Source organism: Lactuca virosa, chromosome 3 (genome assembly GCF_052849685.1).
Source record: "Lactuca virosa cultivar CGN04683 chromosome 3, Lactuca_virosa_CGN04683_v6, whole genome shotgun sequence".
Lineage (NCBI taxonomy): Eukaryota > Viridiplantae > Streptophyta > Magnoliopsida > Asterales > Asteraceae > Lactuca > Lactuca virosa.
The window spans coordinates 361983496-362009863 of NC_136428.1; positions in this window are offsets into that span (position 1 = coordinate 361983496).

Here is a 26368-nt window from a genome sequence, read left to right on the forward strand (position 1 = left end):
TATACACGTGTCGAATATTAACTTCCTCAGTCATCGTCGTGAGTTGATCGAATTGGAGAACATGAATGTTTTGGAATTTCGAATTTCGCCACAAATTTATGCCGACTTAAGAGAATTGCCACGCCATATTCTTTCATATTTTTTATGCTTTTTGATTGTGGTCACAACTTTTTTCCGGTTTAATACAAACTGCTCATTTTTTTTGAATTTTACGTTTACCTCCCTTCACATCTTCTTTACTCTCTTCTTTTAACAATCGAGGGTGTGTTCCGTTATTTTTTCCCTTACTATACACGTGTCGGATATTAACTTCCTCAATCATCGTCGTGAGTTGATCGAATTGGTGAACATGAATGTTTTGGAATTTCGAATTTCGCCGCAAATTACATACATATTAATTTTCATGGAGTTGGTGAACATGAATGTTTTGGAATTTCGAATTTCGCCACAAATTTATGCCGACTTATGAGAATTGCCACGCCATATTCTTTCATATTTTTTATGCTTTTTGATTGTGGTCACAACTTTTTTCCGGTTTAACACAAACTGCTCATTTTTTTTGAATTTTACGTTTACCTCCCTTCACATCTTCTTTACTCTCTTCTTTTAACAATCGAGGGTGTGTTCCGTTATTTTTTCCCTTACTATACACGTGTCGGATATTAACTTCCTCAATCATCGTCGTGAGTTGATCGAATTGGTGAACATGAATGTTTTGGAATTTCGAATTTCGCCGCAAATTACATACATATTAATTTTCATGGAGTTGGTGAACAGGAATGTTTTGGAATTTCGAATTTCGCCACAAATTTCTGCCGACTTAAGAGAATAGCCACGCCATATTCTTTCATATTTTTTATGCTTTTTGATTTTGGTCACATCTTTTTTCCGGTTTAACACAAACTGCTCATTTTTTTTGAATTTTACGTTTACCTCCCTTCACATCTTCTTTACTATCTTCTTTTAACAATCGAGGGTGTGTTCCGTTATTTTTTCCCTTACTATACACGTGTCGGATATTAACTTCCTCACTCATCGTCGTGAGTTGATCGAATTGGTGAACAGGAATGTTTTGGAATTTCGAATTTCGCCGCAAATTACATACATATTAATTTTCATGGAGTTGGTGAACAGGAATGTTTTGGAATTTCGAATTTCGCCACAAATTTCTGCCGACTTAAGAGAATTGCCACGCCATATTCTTTCATATTTTTTATGCTTTTTGATTTTGGTCACAACTTTTTTCCGGTTTAACACAAACTGCTCATTTTTTTTGAATTTTACGTTTACCTCCCTTCACATCTTCTTTACTCTCTTCTTTTAACAATCGAGGGTGTGTTCCGTTATTTTTTCCCTTACTATACACGTGTCGGATATTAACTTCCTCAATCATCGTCGTGAGTTGATCGAATTGGTGAACATGAATGTTTTGGAATTTCGAATTTCGCCGCAAATTACATACATATTAATTTTCATGGAGTTGGTGAACAGGAATGTTTTGGAATTTCGAATTTCGCCACAAATTTCTGCCGACTTAAGAGAATTGCCACGCCATATTCTTTCATATTTTTTATGCTTTTTGATTTTGGTCACAACTTTTTTCCTGTTTAACACAAACTGCTCATTTTTTTTTAATTTTACGTTTACCTCCCTTCACATCTTCTTTACTCTCTTCTTTTAACAATCGAGGGTGTGTTCCGTTATTTTTTCCCTTACTATACACGTGTCGAATATTAACTTCCTCAGTCATCGTCGTGAGTTGATCGAATTGGAGAACATGAATGTTTTGGAATTTCGAATTTCGCCACAAATTTATGCCGACTTAAGAGAATTGCCACGCCATATTCTTTCATATTTTTTATGCTTTTTGATTGTGGTCACAACTTTTTTCCGGTTTAATACAAACTGCTCATTTTTTTTGAATTTTACGTTTACCTCCCTTCACATCTTCTTTACTCTCTTCTTTTAACAATCGAGGGTGTGTTCCGTTATTTTTTCCCTTACTATACACGTGTCGGATATTAACTTCCTCAATCATCGTCGTGAGTTGATCGAATTGGTGAACATGAATGTTTTGGAATTTCGAATTTCGCCGCAAATTACATACATATTAATTTTCATGGAGTTGGTGAACAGGAATGTTTTGGAATTTCGAATTTCGCCACAAATTTCTGCCGACTTAAGAGAATTGCCACGCCATATTCTTTCATATTTTTTATGCTTTTTGATTTTGGTCACAACTTTTTTCCGGTTTAACACAAACTGCTCATTTTTTTTGAATTTTACGTTTACCTCCCTTCACATCTTCTTTACTATCTTCTTTTAACAATCGAGGGTGTGTTCCGTTATTTTTTCCCTTACTATACACGTGTCGGATATTAACTTCCTCACTCATCGTCGTGAGTTGATCGAATTGGTGAACATGAATGTTTTGGAATTTCGAATTTCGCCGCAAATTACATACATATTAATTTTCATGGAGTTGGTGAACAGGAATGTTTTGGAATTTCGAATTTCGCCACAAATTTCTGCCGACTTAAGAGAATTGCCACGCCATATTCTTTCACATTTTTTATGCTTTTTGATTTTGGTCACAACTTTTTTCCGGTTTAACACAAACTGCTCATTTTTATTGAATTTTACATTTACCTCCCTTCACATCTTCTTTACTCTCTTCTTTTAACAATCGAGGGTGTGTTCGGTTATTTTTTCCCTTACTATACACGTGTCGGATATTAACTTCCTCACTCATCGTCGTGAGTTGATCGAATTGGTGAACATGAATGTTTTGGAATTTCGAATTTCGCCGCAAATTACATACATATTAATTTTCATGGAGTTGGTGAACAGGAATGTTTTGGAATTTCGAATTTCGCCACAAATTTATGCCGACTTAAGAGAATTGCCACGCCATATTCTTTCATATTTTTTATGCTTTTTGATTTTGGTCACAACTTTTTTCCTGTTTAACACAAACTGCTCATTTTTTTTGAATTTTACGTTTACATCCCTTCACATCTTCTTTACTCTCTTCTTTTAACAATCGAGGGTGTGTTCCGTTAGTTTTTCCCTTACTATACACGTGTCGAATATTAACTTCCTCAGTCATCGTCGTGAGTTGATCGAATTGGTGAACAGGAATATTTTGGAATTTCGAATTTCGCCGCAAATTACATACATATTAATTTTCATGGAGTTGGTGAACAGGAATCTTTTGGAATTTTGAATTTCGCCACAAATTTCTGCCGACTTAAGAGAATTGCCACGCCATATTCTTTCATATTTTTTATGCTTTTTGATTGTGGTCACAACTTTTTTCCGGTTTAACACAAACTGCTCATTTTTTTTGAATTTTACGTTTACCTCCCTTCACATCTTCTTTACTCTCTTCTTTTAACAATCGAGGGTGTGTTCGGTTATTTTTTCCCTTACTATACACGTGTCAGATATTAACTTCCTCACTCATCGTCGTGAGTTGATCGAATTGGTGAACATGAATGTTTTGGAATTTCGAATTTCGCCGCAAATTACATACATATTAATTTTCATGGAGTTGGTGAACAGGAATGTTTTGGAATTTCGAATTTCGCCACAAATTTATGCCGACTTAAGAGAATTGCCACGCCATATTCTTTCATATTTTTTATGCTTTTTGATTTTGGTCACAACTTTTTTCCTGTTTAACACAAACTGCTCATTTTTTTTGAATTTTACGTTTACATCCCTTCACATCTTCTTTACTCTCTTCTTTTAACAATCGAGGGTGTGTTCCGTTAGTTTTTCCCTTACTATACACGTGTCGAATATTAACTTCCTCAGTCATCGTCGTGAGTTGATCGAATTGGTGAACAGGAATATTTTGGAATTTTGAATTTCGCCGCAAATTACATACATATTAATTTTCATGGAGTTGGTGAACTGGAATCTTTTGGAATTTCGAATTTCGCCACAAATTTCTGCCGACTTAAGAGAATTGCCACGCCATATTCTTTCATATTTTTTATGCTTTTTGATTTTGGTCACAACTTTTTTCCTGTTTAACACAAACTGCTCATTTTTTTTAATTTTACGTTTACCTCCCTTCACATCTTCTTTACTCTCTTCTTTTAACAATCGAGGGTGTGTTCCGTTATTTTTTCCCTTACTATACACGTGTCGAATATTAACTTCCTCAGTCATCGTCGTGAGTTGATCGAATTGGAGAACATGAATGTTTTGGAATTTCGAATTTCGCCACAAATTTATGCCGACTTAAGAGAATTGCCACGCCATATTCTTTCATATTTTTTATGCTTTTTGATTGTGGTCACAACTTTTTTCCGGTTTAATACAAACTGCTCATTTTTTTTGAATTTTACGTTTACCTCCCTTCACATCTTCTTTACTCTCTTCTTTTAACAATCGAGGGTGTGTTCCGTTATTTTTTCCCTTACTATACACGTGTCGGATATTAACTTCCTCAATCATCGTCGTGAGTTGATCGAATTGGTGAACATGAATGTTTTGGAATTTCGAATTTCGCCGCAAATTACATACATATTAATTTTCATGGAGTTGGTGAACATGAATGTTTTGGAATTTCGAATTTCGCCACAAATTTATGCCGACTTATGAGAATTGCCACGCCATATTCTTTCATATTTTTTATGCTTTTTGATTGTGGTCACAACTTTTTTCCGGTTTAACACAAACTGCTCATTTTTTTTGAATTTTACGTTTACCTCCCTTCACATCTTCTTTACTCTCTTCTTTTAACAATCGAGGGTGTGTTCCGTTATTTTTTCCCTTACTATACACGTGTCGGATATTAACTTCCTCAATCATCGTCGTGAGTTGATCGAATTGGTGAACATGAATGTTTTGGAATTTCGAATTTCGCCGCAAATTACATACATATTAATTTTCATGGAGTTGGTGAACAGGAATGTTTTGGAATTTCGAATTTCGCCACAAATTTCTGCCGACTTAAGAGAATAGCCACGCCATATTCTTTCATATTTTTTATGCTTTTTGATTTTGGTCACAACTTTTTTCCGGTTTAACACAAACTGCTCATTTTTTTGAATTTTACGTTTACCTCCCTTCACATCTTCTTTACTATCTTCTTTTAACAATCGAGGGTGTGTTCCGTTATTTTTTCCCTTACTATACACGTGTCGGATATTAACTTCCTCACTCATCGTCGTGAGTTGATCGAATTGGTGAACAGGAATGTTTTGGAATTTCGAATTTCGCCGCAAATTACATACATATTAATTTTCATGGAGTTGGTGAACAGGAATGTTTTGGAATTTCGAATTTCGCCACAAATTTCTGCCGACTTAAGAGAATTGCCACGCCATATTCTTTCATATTTTTTATGCTTTTTGATTTTGGTCACAACTTTTTTCCGGTTTAACACAAACTGCTCATTTTTTTTGAATTTTACGTTTACCTCCCTTCACATCTTCTTTACTCTCTTCTTTTAACAATCGAGGGTGTGTTCCGTTATTTTTTCCCTTACTATACACGTGTCGGATATTAACTTCCTCAATCATCGTCGTGAGTTGATCGAATTGGTGAACATGAATGTTTTGGAATTTCGAATTTCGCCGCAAATTACATACATATTAATTTTCATGGAGTTGGTGAACAGGAATGTTTTGGAATTTCGAATTTCGCCACAAATTTCTGCCGACTTAAGAGAATTGCCACGCCATATTCTTTCATATTTTTTATGCTTTTTGATTTTGGTCACAACTTTTTTCCTGTTTAACACAAACTGCTCATTTTTTTTTAATTTTACGTTTACCTCCCTTCACATCTTCTTTACTCTCTTCTTTTAACAATCGAGGGTGTGTTCCGTTATTTTTTCCCTTACTATACACGTGTCGAATATTAACTTCCTCAGTCATCGTCGTGAGTTGATCGAATTGGAGAACATGAATGTTTTGGAATTTCGAATTTCGCCACAAATTTATGCCGACTTAAGAGAATTGCCACGCCATATTCTTTCATATTTTTTATGCTTTTTGATTGTGGTCACAACTTTTTTCCGGTTTAATACAAACTGCTCATTTTTTTTGAATTTTACGTTTACCTCCCTTCACATCTTCTTTACTCTCTTCTTTTAACAATCGAGGGTGTGTTCCGTTATTTTTTCCCTTACTATACACGTGTCGGATATTAACTTCCTCAATCATCGTCGTGAGTTGATCGAATTGGTGAACATGAATGTTTTGGAATTTCGAATTTCGCCGCAAATTACATACATATTAATTTTCATGGAGTTGGTGAACAGGAATGTTTTGGAATTTCGAATTTCGCCACAAATTTCTGCCGACTTAAGAGAATTGCCACGCCATATTCTTTCATATTTTTTATGCTTTTTGATTTTGGTCACAACTTTTTTCCGGTTTAACACAAACTGCTCATTTTTTTTGAATTTTACGTTTACCTCCCTTCACATCTTCTTTACTATCTTCTTTTAACAATCGAGGGTGTGTTCCGTTATTTTTTCCCTTACTATACACGTGTCGGATATTAACTTCCTCACTCATCATCGTGAGTTGATCGAATTGGTGAACATGAATGTTTTGGAATTTCGAATTTCGCCGCAAATTACATACATATTAATTTTCATGGAGTTGGTGAACAGGAATGTTTTGGAATTTCGAATTTCGCCACAAATTTCTGCCGACTTAAGAGAATTGCCACGCCATATTCTTTCACATTTTTTATGCTTTTTGATTTTGGTCACAACTTTTTTCCGGTTTAACACAAACTGCTCATTTTTATTGAATTTTACATTTACCTCCCTTCACATCTTCTTTACTCTCTTCTTTTAACAATCGAGGGTGTGTTCGGTTATTTTTTCCCTTACTATACACGTGTCGGATATTAACTTCCTCACTCATCGTCGTGAGTTGATCGAATTGGTGAACATGAATGTTTTGGAATTTCGAATTTCGCCGCAAATTACATACATATTAATTTTCATGGAGTTGGTGAACAGGAATGTTTTGGAATTTCGAATTTCGCCACAAATTTATGCCGACTTAAGAGAATTGCCACGCCATATTCTTTCATATTTTTTATGCTTTTTGATTTTGGTCACAACTTTTTTCCTGTTTAACACAAACTGCTCATTTTTTTTGAATTTTACGTTTACATCCCTTCACATCTTCTTTACTCTCTTCTTTTAACAATCGAGGGTGTGTTCCGTTAGTTTTTCCCTTACTATACACGTGTCGAATATTAACTTCCTCAGTCATCGTCGTGAGTTGATCGAATTGGTGAACAGGAATATTTTGGAATTTCGAATTTCGCCGCAAATTACATACATATTAATTTTCATGGAGTTGGTGAACAGGAATCTTTTGGAATTTCGAATTTCGCCACAAATTTCTGCCGACTTAAAAGAATTGCCACGCCATATTCTTTCATATTTTTTATGCTTTTTGATTGTGGTCACAACTTTTTTCCGGTTTAACACAAACTGCTCATTTTTTTTGAATTTTACGTTTACCTCCCTTCACATCTTCTTTACTCTCTTCTTTTAACAATCGAGGGTGTGTTCGGTTATTTTTTCCCTTACTATACACGTGTCAGATATTAACTTCCTCACTCATCGTCGTGAGTTGATCGAATTGGTGAACATGAATGTTTTGGAATTTCGAATTTCGCCGCAAATTACATACATATTAATTTTCATGGAGTTGGTGAACAGGAATGTTTTGGAATTTCGAATTTCGCCACAAATTTATGCCGACTTAAGAGAATTGCCACGCCATATTCTTTCATATTTTTTATGCTTTTTGATTTTGGTCACAACTTTTTTCCTGTTTAACACAAACTGCTCATTTTTTTTGAATTTTACGTTTACATCCCTTCACATCTTCTTTACTCTCTTCTTTTAACAATCGAGGGTGTGTTCCGTTAGTTTTTCCCTTACTATACACGTGTCGAATATTAACTTCCTCAGTCATCGTCGTGAGTTGATCGAATTGGTGAACAGGAATATTTTGGAATTTTGAATTTCGCCGCAAATTACATACATATTAATTTTCATGGAGTTGGTGAACAGGAATCTTTTGGAATTTCGAATTTCGCCACAAATTTCTGCCGACTTAAGAGAATTGCCACGCCATATTCTTTCATATTTTTTATGCTTTTTGATTGTGGTCACAACTTTTTTCCGGTTTAACACAAACTGCTCATTTTTTTTGAATTTTACGTTTACCTCCCTTCACATCTTCTATACTCTCTTCTTTTAACAATCGAGGGTGTGTTCCGTTATTTTTTCCCTTACTATACACGTGTCAGATATTAACTTCCTCAATCATCGTCGTGAGTTGATCGAATTGGTGAACATGAATGTTTTGGAATTTCGAATTTCGCCACAAATTTATGCCGACTTAAGAGAATTGCCACGCCATATTCTTTCATATTTTTTATGCTTTTTGATTGTGGTCACAACTTTTTTCCGGTTTAATACAAACTGCTCATTTTTTTTGAATTTTACGTTTACCTCCCTTCACATCTTCTTTACTCTCTTCTTTTAACAATCGAGGGTGTGTTCCGTTATTTTTTCCCTTACTATACACGTGTCGGATATTAACTTCCTCAATCATCGTCGTGAGTTGATCGAATTGGTGAACATGAATGTTTTGGAATTTCGAATTTCGCCGCAAATTACATACATATTAATTTTCATGGAGTTGGTGAACAGGAATGTTTTGGAATTTCGAATTTCGCCACAAATTTCTGCCGACTTAAGAGAATTGCCACGCCATATTCTTTCATATTTTTTATGCTTTTTGATTTTGGTCACAACTTTTTTCCGGTTTAACACAAACTGCTCATTTTTTTTGAATTTTACGTTTACCTCCCTTCACATCTTCTTTACTATCTTCTTTTAACAATCGAGGGTGTGTTCCGTTATTTTTTCCCTTACTATACACGTGTCGGATATTAACTTCCTCACTCATCGTCGTGAGTTGATCGAATTGGTGAACATGAATGTTTTGGAATTTCGAATTTCGCCGCAAATTACATACATATTAATTTTCATGGAGTTGGTGAACAGGAATGTTTTGGAATTTCGAATTTCGCCACAAATTTCTGCCGACTTAAGAGAATTGCCACGCCATATTCTTTCACATTTTTTATGCTTTTTGATTTTGGTCACAACTTTTTTCCGGTTTAACACAAACTGCTCATTTTTATTGAATTTTACATTTACCTCCCTTCACATCTTCTTTACTCTCTTCTTTTAACAATCGAGGGTGTGTTCGGTTATTTTTTCCCTTACTATACACGTGTCGGATATTAACTTCCTCACTCATCGTCGTGAGTTGATCGAATTGGTGAACATGAATGTTTTGGAATTTCGAATTTCGCCGCAAATTACATACATATTAATTTTCATGGAGTTGGTGAACAGGAATGTTTTGGAATTTCGAATTTCGCCACAAATTTATGCCGACTTAAGAGAATTGCCACGCCATATTCTTTCATATTTTTTATGCTTTTTGATTTTGGTCACAACTTTTTTCCTGTTTAACACAAACTGCTCATTTTTTTTGAATTTTACGTTTACATCCCTTCACATCTTCTTTACTCTCTTCTTTTAACAATCGAGGGTGTGTTCCGTTAGTTTTTCCCTTACTATACACGTGTCGAATATTAACTTCCTCAGTCATCGTCGTGAGTTGATCGAATTGGTGAACAGGAATATTTTGGAATTTCGAATTTCGCCGCAAATTACATACATATTAATTTTCATGGAGTTGGTGAACAGGAATCTTTTGGAATTTCGAATTTCGCCACAAATTTCTGCCGACTTAAGAGAATTGCCACGCCATATTCTTTCATATTTTTTATGCTTTTTGATTGTGGTCACAACTTTTTTCCGGTTTAACACAAACTGCTCATTTTTTTTGAATTTTACGTTTACCTCCCTTCACATCTTCTTTACTCTCTTCTTTTAACAATCGAGGGTGTGTTCGGTTATTTTTTCCCTTACTATACACGTGTCAGATATTAACTTCCTCACTCATCGTCGTGAGTTGATCGAATTGGTGAACATGAATGTTTTGGAATTTCGAATTTCGCCGCAAATTACATACATATTAATTTTCATGGAGTTGGTGAACAGGAATGTTTTGGAATTTCGAATTTCGCCACAAATTTATGCCGACTTAAGAGAATTGCCACGCCATATTCTTTCATATTTTTTATGCTTTTTGATTTTGGTCACAACTTTTTTCCTGTTTAACACAAACTGCTCATTTTTTTTGAATTTTACGTTTACATCCCTTCACATCTTCTTTACTCTCTTCTTTTAACAATCGAGGGTGTGTTCCGTTAGTTTTTCCCTTACTATACACGTGTCGAATATTAACTTCCTCAGTCATCGTCGTGAGTTGATCGAATTGGTGAACAGGAATATTTTGGAATTTTGAATTTCGCCGCAAATTACATACATATTAATTTTCATGGAGTTGGTGAACAGGAATCTTTTGGAATTTCGAATTTCGCCACAAATTTCTGCCGACTTAAGAGAATTGCCACGCCATATTCTTTCATATTTTTTATGCTTTTTGATTGTGGTCACAACTTTTTTCCGGTTTAACACAAACTGCTCATTTTTTTTGAATTTTACGTTTACCTCCCTTCACATCTTCTATACTCTCTTCTTTTAACAATCGAGGGTGTGTTCCGTTATTTTTTCCCTTACTATACACGTGTCAGATATTAACTTCCTCAATCATCGTCGTGAGTTGATCGAATTGGTGAACATGAATGTTTTGGAATTTCGAATTTCGCCACAAATTTATGCCGACTTAAGAGAATTGCCACGCCATATTCTTTCATATTTTTTATGCTTTTTGATTGTGGTCACAACTTTTTTCCGGTTTAATACAAACTGCTCATTTTTTTTGAATTTTACGTTTACCTCCCTTCACATCTTCTTTACTCTCTTCTTTTAACAATCGAGGGTGTGTTCCGTTATTTTTTCCCTTACTATACACGTGTCGGATATTAACTTCCTCAATCATCGTCGTGAGTTGATCGAATTGGTGAACATGAATGTTTTGGAATTTCGAATTTCGCCGCAAATTACATACATATTAATTTTCATGGAGTTGGTGAACAGGAATGTTTTGGAATTTCGAATTTCGCCACAAATTTCTGCCGACTTAAGAGAATTGCCACGCCATATTCTTTCATATTTTTTATGCTTTTTGATTTTGGTCACAACTTTTTTCCGGTTTAACACAAACTGCTCATTTTTTTTGAATTTTACGTTTACCTCCCTTCACATCTTCTTTACTATCTTCTTTTAACAATCGAGGGTGTGTTCCGTTATTTTTTCCCTTACTATACACGTGTCGGATATTAACTTCCTCACTCATCGTCGTGAGTTGATCGAATTGGTGAACATGAATGTTTTGGAATTTCGAATTTCGCCGCAAATTACATACATATTAATTTTCATGGAGTTGGTGAACAGGAATGTTTTGGAATTTCGAATTTCGCCACAAATTTCTGCCGACTTAAGAGAATTGCCACGCCATATTCTTTCACATTTTTTATGCTTTTTCATTTTGGTCACAACTTTTTTCCGGTTTAACACAAACTGCTCATTTTTATTGAATTTTACATTACCTCCCTTCACATCTTCTTTACTCTCTTCTTTTAACAATCGAGGGTGTGTTCGGTTATTTTTTCCCTTACTATACACGTGTCGGATATTAACTTCCTCACTCATCGTCGTGAGTTGATCGAATTGGTGAACATGAATGTTTTGGAATTTCGAATTTCGCCGCAAATTACATACATATTAATTTTCATGGAGTTGGTGAACAGGAATGTTTTGGAATTTCGAATTTCGCCACAAATTTATGCCGACTTAAGAGAATTGCCACGCCATATTCTTTCATATTTTTTATGCTTTTTGATTTTGGTCACAAGTTTTTTCCTGTTTAACACAAACTGCTCATTTTTTTTGAATTTTACGTTTACATCCCTTCACATCTTCTTTACTCTCTTCTTTTAACAATCGAGGGTGTGTTCCGTTAGTTTTTCCCTTACTATACACGTGTCGAATATTAACTTCCTCAGTCATCGTCGTGAGTTGATCGAATTGGTGAACAGGAATATTTTGGAATTTTGAATTTCGCCGCAAATTACATACATATTAATTTTCATGGAGTTGGTGAACAGGAATCTTTTGGAATTTCGAATTTCGCCACAAATTTCTGCCGACTTAAGAGAATTGCCACGCCATATTCTTTCATATTTTTTATGCTTTTTGATTGTGGTCACAACTTTTTTCCGGTTTAACACAAACTGCTCATTTTTTTTGAATGTTACGTTTACCTCCCTTCACATCTTCTATACTCTCTTCTTTTAACAATCGAGGGTGTGTTCCGTTATTTTTTCCCTTACTATACACGTGTCGGATATTAACTTCCTCAATCATCGTCGTGAGTTGATCGAATTGGTGAACATGAATGTTTTGGAATTTCGAATTTCGCCGCAAATTACATACATATTAATTTTCATGGAGTTGGTGAACATATTAATTTTCATGGAGTTGGTGAACAGGAATGTTTTGGAATTTCGAATTTCGCCACAAATTTCTGCCGACTTAAGAGAATTGCCACGCCATATTCTTTCATATTTTTTATGCTTTTTGATTTTGGTCACAACTTTTTTCCTGTTTAACAAAAACTGCTCATTTTTTTTGAATTTTACGTTTACCTCCCTTCACATCTTCTCTACTATCTTCTTTTAACAATCGAGGGTGTGTTCCGTTATTTTTCCCTTACTATACACGTGTCGGATATTAACTTCCTCACTCATCGTCGTGAGTTGATCGAATTGGTGAACATGAATGTTTTGGAATTTCAAATTTCGCCGCAAATTACATACATATTAATTTTCATGGAGTTGGTGAACAGGTATGTTTTGGAATTTCGAATTTCGCCACAAATTTCTGCCGACTTAAGAGAATTGTCACGCCATATTCTTTCATATTTTTTATGCTTTTTGATTTTGGTCACAACTTTTTTCCGGTTTAACACAAACTGCTCATTTTTTTTGAATTTTACGTTTACCTCCCTTCACATCTTCTTTACTCTCTTCTTTTAACAATCGAGGGTGTGTTTCGTTATTTTTCCCCTTACTATACACGTGTCGGATATTAACTTCCTCAATCATCGTCGTGAGTTGATCGAATTGGTGAACATGAATGTTTTGGAATTTCGAATTTCGCCGCAAATTACATACATATTAATTTTCATGGAGTTGGTGAACAGGAATGTTTTGGAATTTCGAATTTCGCCACAAATTTCTGCCGACTTAAGAGAATTGCCACGCCATATTCTTTCATATTTTTTATGCTTTTTGATTTTGGTCACAACTTTTTTCCGGTTTAACACAAACTGCTCATTTTTTTTGAATTTTACGTTTACCTCCCTTCACATCTTCTTTACTATCTTCTTTTAACAATCGAGGGTGTGTTCCGTTATTTTTTCCCTTACTATACACGTGTCGGATATTAACTTCCTCACTCATCGTCGTGAGTTGATCGAATTGGTGAACATGAATGTTTTGGAATTTCGAATTTCGCCGCAAATTACATACATATTAATTTTCATGGAGTTGGTGAACAGGAATGTTTTGGAATTTCGAATTTCGCCACAAATTTCTGCCGACTTAAGAGAATTGCCACGCCATATTCTTTCACATTTTTTATGCTTTTTGATTTTGGTCACAACTTTTTTCCGGTTTAACACAAACTGCTCATTTTTATTGAATTTTACATTTACCTCCCTTCACATCTTCTTTACTCTCTTCTTTTAACAATCGAGGGTGTGTTCGGTTATTTTTTCCCTTACTATACACGTGTCGGATATTAACTTCCTCACTCATCGTCGTGAGTTGATCGAATTGGTGAACATGAATGTTTTGGAATTTCGAATTTCGCCGCAAATTACATACATATTAATTTTCATGGAGTTGGTGAACAGGAATGTTTTGGAATTTCGAATTTCGCCACAAATTTATGCCGACTTAAGAGAATTGCCACGCCATATTCTTTCATATTTTTTATGCTTTTTGATTTTGGTCACAACTTTTTTCCTGTTTAACACAAACTGCTCATTTTTTTTGAATTTTACGTTTACATCCCTTCACATCTTCTTTACTCTCTTCTTTTAACAATCGAGGGTGTGTTCCGTTAGTTTTTCCCTTACTATACACGTGTCGAATATTAACTTCCTCAGTCATCGTCGTGAGTTGATCGAATTGGTGAACAGGAATATTTTGGAATTTTGAATTTCGCCGCAAATTACATACATATTAATTTTCATGGAGTTGGTGAACAGGAATCTTTTGGAATTTCGAATTTCGCCACAAATTTCTGCCGACTTAAGAGAATTGCCACGCCATATTCTTTCATATTTTTTATGCTTTTTGATTGTGGTCACAACTTTTTTCCGGTTTAACACAAACTGCTCATTTTTTTTGAATGTTACGTTTACCTCCCTTCACATCTTCTATACTCTCTTCTTTTAACAATCGAGGGTGTGTTCCGTTATTTTTTCCCTTACTATACACGTGTCGGATATTAACTTCCTCAATCATCGTCGTGAGTTGATCGAATTGGTGAACATGAATGTTTTGGAATTTCGAATTTCGCCGCAAATTACATACATATTAATTTTCATGGAGTTGGTGAACATATTAATTTTCATGGAGTTGGTGAACAGGAATGTTTTGGAATTTCGAATTTCGCCACAAATTTCTGCCGACTTAAGAGAATTGCCACGCCATATTCTTTCATATTTTTTATGCTTTTTGATTTTGGTCACAACTTTTTTCCTGTTTAACAAAAACTGCTCATTTTTTTTGAATTTTACGTTTACCTCCCTTCACATCTTCTCTACTATCTTCTTTTAACAATCGAGGGTGTGTTCCGTTATTTTTCCCTTACTATACACGTGTCGGATATTAACTTCCTCACTCATCGTCGTGAGTTGATCGAATTGGTGAACATGAATGTTTTGGAATTTCGAATTTCGCCGCAAATTACATACATATTAATTTTCATGGAGTTGGTGAACAGGAATGTTTTGGAATTTCGAATTTCGCCACAAATTTCTGCCGACTTAAGAGAATTGTCACGCCATATTCTTTCATATTTTTTATGCTTTTTGATTTTGGTCACAACTTTTTTCCGGTTTAACACAAACTGCTCATTTTTTTTGAATTTTACGTTTACCTCCCTTCACATCTTCTTTACTCTCTTCTTTTAACAATCGAGGGTGTGTTCCGTTATTTTTCCCCTTACTATACATGTGTCGGATATTAACTTCCTCACTCATCGTCGTGAGTTGATCGAATTGGTGAACATGAATGTTTTGGAATTTCGAATTTCGCCGCAAATTACATACATATTAATTTTCATGGAGTTGGTGAACAGGAATGTTTTGGAATTTCGAATTTCGCCACAAATTTCTGCCGACTTAAGAGAATTGCCACGCCATATTCTTTCACATTTTTTATGCTTTTTGATTTTGGTCACAACTTTTTTCCGGTTTAACACAAACTGGTCATTTTTTTTGAATTTTACGTTTACCTCCCTTCACATCTTCTTTACTATCTTCTTTTGACAATCGAGGGTGTGTTCCGTTACTTTTTCCCTTACTATACACGTGTCGGATATTAACTTCCTCACTCATCCTCGTGAGTTGATCGAATTGGTGAACATGAATGTTTTGGAATTTCGAATTTCGCCGCAAATTACATACATATTAATTTTCATGGAGTTGGTGAACAGGAATGTTTTGGAATTTCGAATTTCGCCACAAATTCTGCCGACTTAAGAGAATTGCCACGCCATATTCTTTCACATTTTTTATGCTTTTTGATTTTGGTCACAACTTTTTTCCGGTTTAACACAAACTGCTCATTTTTTTGAATTTTACATTTACCTCCCTTCACATCTTCTTTACTCTCTTCTTTTAACAATCGAGGGTGTGTTCGGTTATTTTTTCCCTTACTATACACGTGTCGGATATTAACTTCCTCACTCATCGTCGTGAGTTGATCGAATTGGTGAACATGAATGTTTTGGAATTTCGAATTTCGCCGCAAATTACATACATATTAATTTTCATGGAGTTGGTGAACAGGAATGTTTTGGAATTTCGAATTTCGCCACAAATTTATGCCGACTTAAGAGAATTGCCACGCCATATTCTTTCATATTTTTTATGCTTTTTGATTTTGGTCACAACTTTTTTCCTGTTTAACACAAACTGCTCATTTTTTTTGAATTTTACGTTTACATCCCTTCACATCTTCTTTACTCTCTTCTTTTAACAATCGAGGGTGTGTTCCGTTAGTTTTTCCCTTACTATACACGTGTCGAATATTAACTTCCTCAGTCATCGTCGTGAGTTGATCGAATTGGTGAACAGGAATATTTTGGAATTTTGAATCTCGCCGCAAATTACATACATATTAATTTTCATGGAGTTGGTGAACAGGAATCTTTTGGAATTTCGAATTTCGCCACAAATTTCTGCCGACTTAAGAGAATTGCCACGCCATATTCTTTCATATTTTTTATGCTTTTTGATTGTGGTCACAACTTTTTTCCGGTTTAACACAAACTGCTCATTTTTTTTAAATTTTACGTTTACCTCCCTTCACATCTTCTATACTCTCTTCTTTTAACAATCGAGGGTGTGTTCCGTTATTTTTTCCCTTACTATACACGTGTCGGATATTAACTTCCTCAATCATCGTCGTGAGTTGATCGAATTGGTGAACATGAATGTTTTGGAATTTCGAATTTCGCCGCAAATTACATACATATTAATTTTCATGGAGTTGGTGAACATATTAATTTTCATGGAGTTGGTGAACAGGAATGTTTTGGAATTTCGAATTTCGCCACAAATTTCTGCCGACTTAAGAGAATTGCCACGCCATATTCTTTCATATTTTTTATGCTTTTTGATTTTGGTCACAACTTTTTTCCTGTTTAACAAAAACTGCTCATTTTTTTTGAATTTTACGTTTACCTCCCTTCACATCTTCTCTACTATCTTCTTTTAACAATCGAGGGTGTGTTCCGTTATTTTTCCCTTACTATACACGTGTCGGATATTAACTTCCTCACTCATCGTCGTGAGTTGATCGAATTGGTGAACATGAATGTTTTGGAATTTCGAATTTCGCCGCAAATTACATACATATTAATTTTCATGGAGTTGGTGAACAGGAATGTTTTGGAATTTCGAATTTCGCCACAAATTTCTGCCGACTTAAGAGAATTGTCACGCCATATTCTTTCATATTTTTTATGCTTTTTGATTTTGGTCACAACTTTTTTCCGGTTTAACACAAACTGCTCATTTTTTTTGAATTTTACGTTTACCTCCCTTCACATCTTCTTTACTCTCTTCTTTTAACAATCGAGGGTGTGTTCCGTTATTTTTCCCCTTACTATACATGTGTCGGATATTAACTTCCTCACTCATCGTCGTGAGTTGATCGAATTGGTGAACATGAATGTTTTGGAATTTCGAATTTCGCCGCAAATTACATACATATTAATTTTCATGGAGTTGGTGAACAGGAATGTTTTGGAATTTCGAATTTCGCCACAAATTTCTGCCGACTTAAGAGAATTGCCACGCCATATTCTTTCACATTTTTTATGCTTTTTGATTTTGGTCACAACTTTTTTCCGGTTTAACACAAACTGGTCATTTTTTTTGAATTTTACGTTTACCTCCCTTCACATCTTCTTTACTATCTTCTTTTGACAATCGAGGGTGTGTTCCGTTACTTTTTCCCTTACTATACACGTGTCGGATATTAACTTCCTCACTCATCCTCGTGAGTTGATCGAATTGGTGAACATGAATGTTTTGGAATTTCGAATTTCGCCGCAAATTACATACATATTAATTTTCATGGAGTTGGTGAACAGGAATGTTTTGGAATTTCGAATTTCGCCACAAATTCTGCCGACTTAAGAGAATTGCCACGCCATATTCTTTCACATTTTTTATGCTTTTTGATTTTGGTCACAACTTTTTTCCGGTTTAACACAAACTGCTCATTTTTTTGAATTTTACATTTACCTCCCTTCACATCTTCTTTACTCTCTTCTTTTAACAATCGAGGGTGTGTTCGGTTATTTTTTCCCTTACTATACACGTGTCGGATATTAACTTCCTCACTCATCGTCGTGAGTTGATCGAATTGGTGAACATGAATGTTTTGGAATTTCGAATTTCGCCGCAAATTACATACATATTAATTTTCATGGAGTTGGTGAACAGGAATGTTTTGGAATTTCGAATTTCGCCACAAATTTATGCCGACTTAAGAGAATTGCCACGCCATATTCTTTCATATTTTTTATGCTTTTTGATTTTGGTCACAACTTTTTTCCTGTTTAACACAAACTGCTCATTTTTTTTGAATTTTACGTTTACATCCCTTCACATCTTCTTTACTCTCTTCTTTTAACAATCGAGGGTGTGTTCCGTTAGTTTTTCCCTTACTATACACGTGTCGAATATTAACTTCCTCAGTCATCGTCGTGAGTTGATCGAATTGGTGAACAGGAATATTTTGGAATTTTGAATTTCGCCGCAAATTACATACATATTAATTTTCATGGAGTTGGTGAACAGGAATCTTTTGGAATTTCGAATTTCGCCACAAATTTCTGCCGACTTAAGAGAATTGCCACGCCATATTCTTTCATATTTTTTATGCTTTTTGATTGTGGTCACAACTTTTTTCCGGTTTAACACAAACTGCTCATTTTTTTTGAATTTTACGTTTACCTCCCTTCACATCTTCTATACTCTCTTCTTTTAACAATCGAGGGTGTGTTCCGTTATTTTTTCCCTTACTATACACGTGTCGGATATTAACTTCCTCAATCATCGTCGTGAGTTGATCGAATTGGTGAACATGAATGTTTTGGAATTTCGAATTTCGCCGCAAATTACATACATATTAATTTTCATGGAGTTGGTGAACATATTAATTTTCATGGAGTTGGTGAACAGGAATGTTTTGGAATTTCGAATTTCGCCACAAATTTCTGCCGACTTAAGAGAATTGCCACGCCATATTCTTTCATATTTTTTATGCTTTTTGATTTTGGTCACAACTTTTTTCCTGTTTAACAAAAACTGCTCATTTTTTTTGAATTTTACGTTTACCTCCCTTCACATCTTCTCTACTATCTTCTTTTAACAATCGAGGGTGTGTTCCGTTATTTTTCCCTTACTATACACGTGTCGGATATTAACTTCCTCACTCATCGTCGTGAGTTGATCGAATTGGTGAACATGAATGTTTTGGAATTTCGAATTTCGCCGCAAATTACATACATATTAATTTTCATGGAGTTGGTGAACAGGAATGTTTTGGAATTTCGAATTTCGCCACAAATTTCTGCCGACTTAAGAGAATTGTCACGCCATATTCTTTCATATTTTTTATGCTTTTTGATTTTGGTCACAACTTTTTTCCGGTTTAACACAAACTGCTCATTTTTTTTGAATTTTACGTTTACCTCCCTTCACATCTTCTTTACTCTCTTCTTTTAACAATCGAGGGTGTGTTCCGTTATTTTTCCCCTTACTATACATGTGTCGGATATTAACTTCCTCACTCATCGTCGTGAGTTGATCGAATTGGTGAACATGAATGTTTTGGAATTTCGAATTTCGCCGCAAATTACATACATATTAATTTTCATGGAGTTGGTGAACAGGAATGTTTTGGAATTTCGAATTTCGCCACAAATTTCTGCCGACTTAAGAGAATTGCCACGCCATATTCTTTCACATTTTTTATGCTTTTTGATTTTGGTCACAACTTTTTTCCGGTTTAACACAAACTGGTCATTTTTTTTGAATTTTACGTTTACCTCCCTTCACATCTTCTTTACTATCTTCTTTTGACAATCGAGGGTGTGTTCCGTTACTTTTTCCCTTACTATACACGTGTCGGATATTAACTTCCTCACTCATCCTCGTGAGTTGATCGAATTGGTGAACATGAATGTTTTGGAATTTCGAATTTCGCCGCAAATTACATACATATTAATTTTCATGGAGTTGGTGAACAGGAATGTTTTGGAATTTCGAATTTCGCCACAAATTCTGCCGACTTAAGAGAATTGCCACGCCATATTCTTTCACATTTTTTATGCTTTTTGATTTTGGTCACAACTTTTTTCCGGTTTAACACAAACTGCTCATTTTTTTGAATTTTACATTTACCTCCCTTCACATCTTCTTTACTCTCTTCTTTTAACAATCGAGGGTGTGTTCGGTTATTTTTTCCCTTACTATACACGTGTCGGATATTAACTTCCTCACTCATCGTCGTGAGTTGATCGAATTGGTGAACATGAATGTTTTGGAATTTCGAATTTCGCCGCAAATTACATACATATTAATTTTCATGGAGTTGGTGAACAGGAATGTTTTGGAATTTCGAATTTCGCCACAAATTTATGCCGACTTAAGAGAATTGCCACGCCATATTCTTTCATATTTTTTATGCTTTTTGATTTTGGTCACAACTTTTTTCCTGTTTAACACAAACTGCTCATTTTTTTTGAATTTTACGTTTACATCCCTTCACATCTTCTTTACTCTCTTCTTTTAACAATCGAGGGTGTGTTCCGTTAGTTTTTCCCTTACTATACACGTGTCGAATATTAACTTCCTCAGTCATCGTCGTGAGTTGATCGAATTGGTGAACAGGAATATTTTGGAATTTTGAATCTCGCCGCAAATTACATACATATTAATTTTCATGGAGTTGGTGAACAGGAATCTTTTGGAATTTCGAATTTCGCCACAAATTTCTGCCGACTTAAGAGAATTGCCACGCCATATTCTTTCATATTTTTTATGCTTTTTGATTGTGGTCACAACTTTTTTCCGGTTTAACACAAACTGCTCATTTTTTTTAAATTTTACGTTTACCTCCCTTCACATCTTCTATACTCTCTTCTTTTAACAATCGAGGGTGTGTTCCGTTATTTTTTCCCTTACTATACACGTGTCGGATATTAACTTCCTCAATCATCGTCGTGAGTTGATCGAATTGGTGAACATGAATGTTTTGGAATTTCGAATTTCGCCGCAAATTACATACATATTAATTTTCATGGAGTTGGTGAACATATTAATTTTCATGGAGTTGGTGAACAGGAATGTTTTGGAATTTCGAATTTCGCCACAAATTTCTGCCGACTTAAGAGAATTGCCACGCCATATTCTTTCATATTTTTTATGCTTTTTGATTTTGGTCACAACTTTTTTCCTGTTTAACAAAAACTGCTCATTTTTTTTGAATTTTACGTTTACCTCCCTTCACATCTTCTCTACTATCTTCTTTTAACAATCGAGGGTGTGTTCCGTTATTTTTCCCTTACTATACACGTGTCGGATATTAACTTCCTCACTCATCGTCGTGAGTTGATCGAATTGGTGAACATGAATGTTTTGGAATTTCGAATTTCGCCGCAAATTACATACATATTAATTTTCATGGAGTTGGTGAACAGGAATGTTTTGGAATTTCGAATTTCGCCACAAATTTCTGCCGACTTAAGAGAATTGTCACGCCATATTCTTTCATATTTTTTATGCTTTTTGATTTTGGTCACAACTTTTTTCCGGTTTAACACAAACTGCTCATTTTTTTTGAATTTTACGTTTACCTCCCTTCACATCTTCTTTACTCTCTTCTTTTAACAATCGAGGGTGTGTTCCGTTATTTTTCCCCTTACTATACATGTGTCGGATATTAACTTCCTCACTCATCGTCGTGAGTTGATCGAATTGGTGAACATGAATGTTTTGGAATTTCGAATTTCGCCGCAAATTACATACATATTAATTTTCATGGAGTTGGTGAACAGGAATGTTTTGGAATTTCGAATTTCGCCACAAATTTCTGCCGACTTAAGAGAATTGCCACGCCATATTCTTTCACATTTTTTATGCTTTTTGATTTTGGTCACAACTTTTTTCCGGTTTAACACAAACTGGTCATTTTTTTTGAATTTTACGTTTACCTCCCTTCACATCTTCTTTACTATCTTCTTTTGACAATCGAGGGTGTGTTCCGTTACTTTTTCCCTTACTATACACGTGTCGGATATTAACTTCCTCACTCATCCTCGTGAGTTGATCGAATTGGTGAACATGAATGTTTTGGAATTTCGAATTTCGCCGCAAATTACATACATATTAATTTTCATGGAGTTGGTGAACAGGAATGTTTTGGAATTTCGAATTTCGCCACAAATTCTGCCGACTTAAGAGAATTGCCACGCCATATTCTTTCACATTTTTTATGCTTTTTGATTTTGGTCACAACTTTTTTCCGGTTTAACACAAACTGCTCATTTTTTTGAATTTTACATTTACCTCCCTTCACATCTTCTTTACTCTCTTCTTTTAACAATCGAGGGTGTGTTCGGTTATTTTTTCCCTTACTATACACGTGTCGGATATTAACTTCCTCACTCATCGTCGTGAGTTGATCGAATTGGTGAACATGAATGTTTTGGAATTTCGAATTTCGCCGCAAATTACATACATATTAATTTTCATGGAGTTGGTGAACAGGAATGTTTTGGAATTTCGAATTTCGCCACAAATTTATGCCGACTTAAGAGAATTGCCACGCCATATTCTTTCATATTTTTTATGCTTTTTGATTTTGGTCACAACTTTTTTCCTGTTTAACACAAACTGCTCATTATTTTTGAATTTTACGTTTACATCCCTTCACATCTTCTTTACTCTCTTCTTTTAACAATCGAGGGTGTGTTCCGTTAGTTTTTCCCTTACTATACACGTGTCGAATATTAACTTCCTCAGTCATCGTCGTGAGTTGATCGAATTGGTGAACAGGAATATTTTGGAATTTTGAATTTCGCCGCAAATTACATACATATTAATTTTCATGGAGTTGGTGAACAGGAATCTTTTGGAATTTCGAATTTCGCCACAAATTTCTGCCGACTTAAGAGAATTGCCACGCCATATTCTTTCATATTTTTTATGCTTTTTGATTGTGGTCACAACTTTTTTCCGGTTTAACACAAACTGCTCATTTTTTTTGAATTTTACGTTTACCTCCCTTCACATCTTCTATACTCTCTTCTTTTAACAATCGAGGGTGTGTTCCGTTATTTTTTCCCTTACTATACACGTGTCGGATATTAACTTCCTCAATCATCGTCGTGAGTTGATCGAATTGGTGAACATGAATGTTTTGGAATTTCGAATTTCGCCGCAAATTACATACATATTAATTTTCATGGAGTTGGTGAACATATTAATTTTCATGGAGTTGGTGAACAGGAATGTTTTGGAATTTCGAATTTCGCCACAAATTTCTGCCGACTTAAGAGAATTGCCACGCCATATTCTTTCATATTTTTTATGCTTTTTGATTTTGGTCACAACTTTTTTCCTGTTTAACAAAAACTGCTCATTTTTTTTGAATTTTACGTTTACCTCCCTTCACATCTTCTCTACTATCTTCTTTTAACAATCGAGGGTGTGTTCCGTTATTTTTCCCTTACTATACACGTGTCGGATATTAACTTCCTCACTCATCGTCGTGAGTTGATCGAATTGGTGAACATGAATGTTTTGGAATTTCGAATTTCGCCGCAAATTACATACATATTAATTTTCATGGAGTTGGTGAACAGGAATGTTTTGGAATTTCGAATTTCGCCACAAATTTCTGCCGACTTAAGAGAATTGTCACGCCATATTCTTTCATATTTTTTATGCTTTTTGATTTTGGTCACAACTTTTTTCCGGTTTAACACAAACTGCTCATTTTTTTTGAATTTTACGTTTACCTCCCTTCACATCTTCTTTACTCTCTTCTTTTAACAATCGAGGGTGTGTTCCGTTATTTTTCCCCTTACTATACATGTGTCGGATATTAACTTCCTCACTCATCGTCGTGAGTTGATCGAATTGGTGAACATGAATGTTTTGGAATTTCGAATTTCGCCGCAAATTACATACATATTAATTTTCATGGAGTTGGTGAACAGGAATGTTTTGGAATTTCGAATTTCGCCACAAATTTCTGCCGACTTAAGAGAATTGCCACGCCATATTCTTTCACATTTTTTATGCTTTTTGATTTTGGTCACAACTTTTTTCCGGTTTAACACAAACTGGTCATTTTTTTTGAATTTTACGTTTACCTCCCTTCACATCTTCTTTACTATCTTCTTTTGACAATCGAGGGTGTGTTCCGTTACTTTTTCCCTTACTATACACGTGTCGGATATTAACTTCCTCACTCATCCTCGTGAGTTGATCGAATTGGTGAACATGAATGTTTTGGAATTTCGAATTTCGCCGCAAATTACATACATATTAATTTTCATGGAGTTGGTGAACAGGAATGTTTTGGAATTTCGAATTTCGCCACAAATTCTGCCGACTTAAGAGAATTGCCACGCCATATTCTTTCACATTTTTTATGCTTTTTGATTTTGGTCACAACTTTTTTCCGGTTTAACACAAACTGCTCATTTTTTTGAATTTTACATTTACCTCCCTTCACATCTTCTTTACTCTCTTCTTTTAACAATCGAGGGTGTGTTCGGTTATTTTTTCCCTTACTATACACGTGTCGGATATTAACTTCCTCACTCATCGTCGTGAGTTGATCGAATTGGTGAACATGAATGTTTTGGAATTTCGAATTTCGCCGCAAATTACATACATATTAATTTTCATGGAGTTGGTGAACAGGAATGTTTTGGAATTTCGAATTTCGCCACAAATTTATGCCGACTTAAGAGAATTGCCACGCCATATTCTTTCATATTTTTTATGCTTTTTGATTTTGGTCACAACTTTTTTCCTGTTTAACACAAACTGCTCATTTTTTTTGAATTTTACGTTTACATCCCTTCACATCTTCTTTACTCTCTTCTTTTAACAATCGAGGGTGTGTTCCGTTAGTTTTTCCCTTACTATACACGTGTCGAATATTAACTTCCTCAGTCATCGTCGTGAGTTGATCGAATTGGTGAACAGGAATATTTTGGAATTTTGAATTTCGCCGCAAATTACATACATATTAATTTTCATGGAGTTGGTGAACAGGAATCTTTTGGAATTTCGAATTTCGCCACAAATTTCTGCCGACTTAAGAGAATTGCCACGCCATATTCTTTCATATTTTTTATGCTTTTTGATTGTGGTCACAACTTTTTTCCGGTTTAACACAAACTGCTCATTTTTTTTGAATTTTACGTTTACCTCCCTTCACATCTTCTATACTCTCTTCTTTTAACAATCGAGGGTGTGTTCCGTTATTTTTTCCCTTACTATACACGTGTCGGATATTAACTTCCTCAATCATCGTCGTGAGTTGATCGAATTGGTGAACATGAATGTTTTGGAATTTCGAATTTCGCCGCAAATTACATACATATTAATTTTCATGGAGTTGGTGAACATATTAATTTTCATGGAGTTGGTGAACAGGAATGTTTTGGAATTTCGAATTTCGCCACAAATTTCTGCCGACTTAAGAGAATTGCCACGCCATATTCTTTCATATTTTTTATGCTTTTTGATTTTGGTCACAACTTTTTTCCTGTTTAACAAAAACTGCTCATTTTTTTTGAATTTTACGTTTACCTCCCTTCACATCTTCTCTACTATCTTCTTTTAACAATCGAGGGTGTGTTCCGTTATTTTTCCCTTACTATACACGTGTCGGATATTAACTTCCTCACTCATCGTCGTGAGTTGATCGAATTGGTGAACATGAATGTTTTGGAATTTCGAATTTCGCCGCAAATTACATACATATTAATTTTCATGGAGTTGGTGAACAGGAATGTTTTGGAATTTCGAATTTCGCCACAAATTTCTGCCGACTTAAGAGAATTGTCACGCCATATTCTTTCATATTTTTTATGCTTTTTGATTTTGGTCACAACTTTTTTCCGGTTTAACACAAACTGCTCATTTTTTTTGAATTTTACGTTTACCTCCCTTCACATCTTCTTTACTCTCTTCTTTTAACAATCGAGGGTGTGTTCCGTTATTTTTCCCCTTACTATACATGTGTCGGATATTAACTTCCTCACTCATCGTCGTGAGTTGATCGAATTGGTGAACATGAATGTTTTGGAATTTCGAATTTCGCCGCAAATTACATACATATTAATTTTCATGGAGTTGGTGAACAGGAATGTTTTGGAATTTCGAATTTCGCCACAAATTTCTGCCGACTTAAGAGAATTGCCACGCCA